This window comes from Brassica oleracea, unplaced genomic scaffold (genome assembly GCF_000695525.1).
Source record: "Brassica oleracea var. oleracea cultivar TO1000 unplaced genomic scaffold, BOL UnpScaffold00686, whole genome shotgun sequence".
Classification (NCBI taxonomy): domain Eukaryota; kingdom Viridiplantae; phylum Streptophyta; class Magnoliopsida; order Brassicales; family Brassicaceae; genus Brassica; species Brassica oleracea.
The window spans coordinates 115,983-123,578 of NW_013617437.1; positions in this window are offsets into that span (position 1 = coordinate 115,983).

Below are 7,596 nucleotides of genomic sequence, written 5' to 3' on the forward strand. Positions count from 1 at the left end.
GCCTTTTTATATGGAGGCGCTGGTGGTAAAGAGATAAGAGATAGTGGAATCTAGGGCAAACTTCCGGAATAGGAAGTTTCCTTAATGATCGGGAACAGTCAGACGCTTGTTCTCTTCGGGAACAACCTTCGGGTTGTTCTAGACGGCTGTTCCATATCGTATCCTTCAAAACGACATCTGACTTCCTGAATCCCTCTTCTTTGCTCTTTCACCTGCTCCAAACCTGGAATGATATCAATTAAACACGAATTAGGACTGAGAATTAGCTCAAAGCACACATATAATGGTATTAAAAACACCATATATCATTCACCAGCAGTTCAAATATGGGCCCTTTCAAAGATCCCCTCGAAGCCAGCAAAATTTCTCTTGCAATCGATCTTTGGAAATATGAACTATCTATTTTGGAGATCTTCGGTTGAAAATCTGTTGGATATTGTGGTACATTTGGAATGGAAGGAACAATATGGTTTTCAACAACATAAACACCGATCCCAAAGGTACTCTACAGTTGGTGAAAACAAAGTTTACACTTGGGAACGAGGCTGAGGTAGCAAAAACACAAAGGTTACAATAAAGGGGGGTGGGGCCCAAAGCCAATCCCAGGGAACAGTGAAGCTTCATAGGGTCTTTCTAAAGATAAATGAGATTTTTTCGTGACAAGGATGGTATAGTACAATATAAGTTTTTGATTGACTAATGGGGGTAAGAAACACAAGAGCCAGCTTATCACCCCTCCATTCAAAAATAGAATATATCATCTGAGTAATGGAATGTATGAGAAATCATAGACAATTTCATGTAACGTTCGCAATGGATAGTTTTCAATTGGTTAAGATGATCTCAGAACCAGAAGAATGACATGCCTTTGCAACATACCTGGAAGATATTATCTAAAAAAAGTTTTAATCACTCAAAAATCATTCATGTACAACGGACTCACAACAAACATGCAGATAGTCTTGAACGCAGTGCTCGGAAACAACTGTCACTTGTCATGCATATAGACACCGAATTACCAAATTGGTTTGCAGAATCCTAGATAAATTTGTTTATGTTGCTAACAGAAAAAAAAATATTATATTTTTATTTATATCTGATATTGTTTGCTCATATAGCTATTGGATTTTTAATTAAGATTTTATTGTAATATAACTCATTTATCATTTGATAAATTTTATGGTTGTCATTGATCGTATACATAACTTAATTATAATTTCTAATTTATTTTAAGATAATTAATTTAAACTTATCAATATTTGGAAATTAATTTTAAAAGATTCTAAAAAATGTTCTAAAATATTTTGATATGATTTTTTTTTTAAAATATTTTTTCACAATTTTGTTTTTTTAATTATCTTAATAATAAAATTATGTAACATTTAATAAACTTTCTAAGGAATGGTCCAAATAACAATCACTAATGAAGGAAATTATGATTTTTATTTGAATAGGTAAGATTTGAGACTCTAATATCAAATAAAACATATAATAGTATTTATTAACAGATTATAAATACATATATGTAATATTTTGTACCTAAAAATATACTTTTATTTACCAAACATAAGATGTTCTAAAGTATGTTGTCGAAATGCGTTGATAAATATGATCTCGTTTACTATTGTACTAATCATGTTTTTAGTTATAAAATCAATTTGTTAACCAACATACTCCCATACACAATTGGCTTCATTTTCGTTTCAGGCTTCAGCCAAGCCTATCTGTAGAAAGAAAGATATGGTCAAATTTTGTTGTTTTACTTTGATTAATACCGTCCATACATTTCAAAATTGAGGTCGGTTCTGTTTAACCCTTTTTCATTAGGTCCAATAATGACAAATAGAAAACTCTTGAGATTTCTCCACAAGTCCATATACTTTTTAGGAAGGTAATTTTTTTCATTCTTATATAGTTATCGTTTCACCCAAGTTTTCTTAGTCAAACAAGATAAGAATTTAAACTTCCCCATAATTCTTATATCCACTTTTTTTTCTGAATAAACAACATGCTTATTGTTTTTATTATTATTATTATTTTTATTGATATGCTCAAATTTACCCTAAAACAACTCTTTAATTTTAGAAGTCAATTGCATTATTTAAAGATCGAATCCATAAAGACTAAGATCTCACAATAAAATAAAAAATTTGAGATTAAGCTAGATAAACAGTAGAAAGCAATACAATAAGTTGATTGGTTGTAAGACAGAACGGAAAAGCGCTAGATTCAAGAAAATCAATCAGATAAATTCAGAACTACAATCAATAGATGTTAAAAAATTTCTACGAACGATTCTAGAACTCAAATCACAACTTATAAAGTCAATCATCTCTCTCGCTGCAGAAACTATATATATATATATATGTCTAGATCCTAGAATACCAACCTTTGTTGAGAATTCAAAAAATTGAGACAAGCTTTAATTCTATATTCAATTTGTTCACTAAATTCCTAGACCAAATGTCGTTTAGAATAAGTATTTAGCTCAGCATGATTCAATTCATGTAATCATTCACATTGTCGCGTCTACCCACTATTCTAAGATCAAAATTTTAGTTAATTACTCTAAAAACTAGAATAAATAGCAATCCTGATGAAGAAGTCAATAAGATAACTTTATCAATTCTATCAATTAACAATTCTCATAGACCCTAAAAAATTAACAAGGTGATTACTCAGACATGATTAAATAAAAAATATTCAAAAATGAATAAATTCCATAGAAATAATAAGATAAAAATACTAGAGTTTCAATTCAATGTATGAAAGATTTCTGAATCTTCTCTCCAAAACTCTTTACAATCTCTCTAAGCGTAAATTAAAACGTAGCATAAACAATGACTTAACTATATAATATATAGGATAAAACACGGATTATGAACTTTTGTAAATAAAAAATTTTTAAGGCCAAACTGCAATATCTTGAAACTTCATTAAATCAAGTCGGCTTGCTCGATCAGCACAGCTGTCGACCGACACCAATGTGAGTTTCGATCAATACTCTCTCCAAATATCGACTTCGACTTGGTATTTTCAGCTTTATTTCTTTTGTTCAAATATCGACTCCGACTTAGTCTTTTCAGCTACATTTTGTTTTGATTTCCAAATAACTCCATAATCTTCAAAATACTTCAAAACGTACTTACTACTGCAAAGACTCTAAAAAAAGACTCCAAACTAATAATATAAACTCTAAAACCAGATTTATACCATGGTCAAAATCGATAAAAACCATTTTATATCGATTATCAAATTATTTTCTTACTAAAAGAGAATCAGATAAAATAGCATATAATTTACTATACATAAATACATGTTAAAATTTAAATAATCTTTTGATGTCTTATCAAATGAAATTGTGCAGAATACAATACATATACAAAATTAAAATAGCATGTTTATTGCAATCATTTAATAAAAAATAAATATAAATAAGTTTAATAAATAATTTTCTTGTATTAGAAAAAATAAGTTAGCTCTTTAAACTTTCAAAATCTTTTTTTTCGTTTCTATAGATTTATTAGAGAAGATAAAAATATTTCTAAAATATGATACTTCTACAACTATATCGTTTGGAGACTCTTACATCAACAATCATTACCTTTCATTTTCTTCACTTCACATATTCACATTATATAATTTTCTAACAGGTGTTTTACATATTTTGCAGACATCAAACACACAACATTGCATCCAACCGAGCCATTCATGTGGTCAGCCTCAGCTGTGAAATTAGCCTCGGTATTAAAACTAGCCTTCATGCATATGGAATTATGGACACATGACTTCACCATGCAAATTTTCTTCTATATACTTAACAATCATTCAAACATATATCAGAAACAAATATTAATGACTCTTAAATCAACAAAAAAAATTGTTGACTGAGATGCATAAGTATTATATCTATAGAGAAAGAACATTGGAATTCAGTGTGATCTACAAAACTGTTTGAATCGACTCAATCAACCTTAGAATACATGATTGTAAATTCCACACATCGAACGAGGGTAGAGTCATTCCACTAATGATAAATAATATATATGTGTGAGCTATAGACATCAGAGGTTTCAAGTATTCGGGTTGATTGGTTCAAATGTGCTTTGGAAGACTTTCAAACGTAATATTCCGTATTTTCAAAAATGTTGCAATGTCAGAGATTTTAAGAGAAAGGCATGACTAAGTTATAGAATATGAGGTTGGTCATATGGGTGAATGACTGATGCAGATTTTGTCGAAGCAAGATCTTTTTGTGGTCATATGACCAAAGTCTCAAGTTTTAAGCATCGGTTTTTCAGAAATTGAAAAAATTCACAAAATAGTTATTTTTTAAAAAGCAAAAATAGTTTTATCAAAGATATTAACAGAACAAAAAGAACACATTATTACATTTATTTATACTATTGGGATCCATCTCATATATATTGTATCTGAGGTTGATGATTATGAGAGAAAGACATGGATACTCATGATGAAACATGAAAGTTAAGCCTTTAATAACTTCAAAGAGTAAAAATCACTGTTGGAGAATCAAAATAGGAAGAAGATTAAGAGGACTCATATTAATATTGACATGGAATTATGTTCTTCAATTGATTTTGTAAGGACGTAGTATATAAATATTATACTATACAGTGACAAAAAAAAAAGAATATTATATACTATTTTAAGATTTCAAATTTGTTTAACATATTATAAATATATATTATAGTTTATATTTGGGTTTGAGTTTAGTGATTAGGATTTAGAGTTTAGTATTTATGGGTTGAAGTTGAGATAATATTTAGTATTAAGAGTTGTGGGTAGGGTTATAATTCTATACTATTTTGGCCATATAGAATAGAACACTCACTACATATATATGTGGTCAATACATGTGTGACGTGGATGGTTTTTTCTTTTTTTCTTATGAAATAGTACTTAAACACACTTGACTATATATTACATGAACTATGTGGATACATAGAGCACATCTTTACCGGATAATGGTAAATGAAAATGATATCACCAGATGAATTAGAGTGTAAATTTTAGTTTTCATTTTCTTTTAAATCAATGTTATTTACTTAATTTTCATTCTAATATTGGCTACTCAGCAAACAGGCCATAAAAATATAGTATATATTGAATTTTCGGTCAAATGTTTGAATGGTTAATCTAGCAAAAGAATCTGAGTTTGATTTTTCTGTTATATTTTGATTAATGGAATATAGAACTTTTAGATCTGCGGGTATTAAAAGAAAATAAAGTTTGCTTATCAAATTTGAAAAATAACAATAAGTAATATATATATGTATAAACAATAATTAATATATATATGTACAGATATTTTATTTTCTACATTCCAACTATTTTGTTCTTTTAACGCAATACTCTACTTATTAAGATAGGTCTAGAAAGAGTACAAATATTTATCAGAAGTATTTTCTGATAGGTCTTATGTGGTATTATCAGAAGTATTATGTAGAAAATAACGCAATACTCCTACTTATTACTCCATCTGTTTCATATTAAGTGTCACTTTAGCATTTTATTCTTGTTACAAAAAAGTATCATTTTGGGATTCCAATGCAACTTTCGGCTTAAAATTAATTACAAATGCATTGATTTTATAAATAATTTCATTTATCTCAAATACTATTGGTTGATAATTAATCACCATATAAACATAAACATGGACAATTGGTTATACTAACTATGCTTTTTTTATTCTGACAGGTGTGAAAACCGATTGTTTATGTAATAATTAAACAATTGGTTATATCTTCAGTATACTAACGAACAAGGACAAAGTCTATCATCTCAATATGAACAACAATACCTAAAACGTGTATATACACAAATAAACTAACGAAAAAGTTCAAAGTCTTATGGCATATATATGAACAAAAATCCCAAGAACATGTTTAGTAACACAAAGCTTTGACATATATATATATATATATCACTACAAGAAATATCGGTATTAGTAGCATCGATAATGTGCTACCGTATCGTTTTCGTAACGTTTCGAACAACGCCGTGACAGCCGCAGCTATAATAGACCCATTCCCTATCGTAGCGTTTTTTCGTATGCTATGTTAGATAGAGATTTTGTAGCGTTAATCGTGACCTATACAATAGTCATTTATAGCATTTGATTTGTGCTATTATGTGATTTTCTGTGGCTTTTTCTTAGTGCTGTAAAATATTTTATAATGACATAAATATAATGCTATAATTTAAAATAAAATATTTAAATTTAATTAATTAATATTGACTAATTAATTAAATTTGATTAATTTTAAAAAATAATTTAAAATTAAATGCGAAAATTAATTGTAATTAAAAATAAATTTTTATTTATTAATTAAACTTAAATTACAAATAAATGTAACACTAAACCAGAATTAAAAAGTTAAATACACCAGAACACATTAAACCAAAACTAATTAAAACACATTATACCAAACCTAATTAGCCAAAACCTAATTAACTAAACCTAAACCTAAGCCGCCGCATATCAGCTACGGCTCCATCTCCGTCACCACAGCGCTCCAACGTCACCATCTTTCAGTCACATACCACTTCTTCTACACCGACGCCTCAACCAGCTCTGGATGCTATGACTGAAGCAAGGATTCAATCTGGTGCTGAAGCCACCGTTCGATCTGCTCGTCACGCTTCCTTCTCCTCCGCCAAATCTTCTGTCTCCTCCATAAAATCTCATGTCTCCTCCACATTCCAAAAAAATAAATCAGTATGTAAACACATACAAAATTAATGTTATCAACAGATCTAAGGATAGAATCAACGATGAATAGAGAGAGTCTAAACGAAAACAACTTACACAAATTCAGAAATAAACAAATAAAGAAGACAGATTTCGCTTGAGCTCATGGGGTTGAGACAGATTAGGTTATGGTGATGATGGTTGAGACAGGTTCGTTTATGGTAATAGTGGTTGAGAAAAAAAAATTGTTTAAAGCATGTAGAAGAAGATGAGAGATAGAGACAAAGACAAAGAGAGTGAAAGAGAAGAATCAGAGGTCACGACGAGGTAAGCGGAGAGAGCGAGAGAAAGAGAAAAAAAGAAAATGAGAAAAGAAAATAAAAAAATCTCATCCATTGATTTAATTGGATCCTACAGTTCAAATGGTGATCCGCGTGATGAGAGTTGATTGGCCTATAGTTTTCTTTTTTTTAATAGTTTTCCAATAGGTTTTTTCCATTTTGTTTTTTTTCTATCTTTTGTGATTCTATTTCCATTTTGATGACTTTTGGTTTTTAATTTTTAAAAATTGATGTTTGATATAAAATTAAGATTTTATAATCAATATCTTACAGTTTAATTTTGAATATCTGTTAATTAATAATACTATTGTTGACTATTAGTTTATATAATTGTAGTTAAGTATAAAGTATATGGTTTGAGGTTTGTGAAATAGAATTGTGGTTAAGATAGATAATTGAAAATAAAATTAATAAAGTTATTGTTTATATAAGGAATAGATTCTACTTTAGTAATTATATTATTTGTAGTGATTAGATTTATGACTTTGTATGTAGGGTTTGAATTTGGGGTATGATATATATATATATATATATATATAT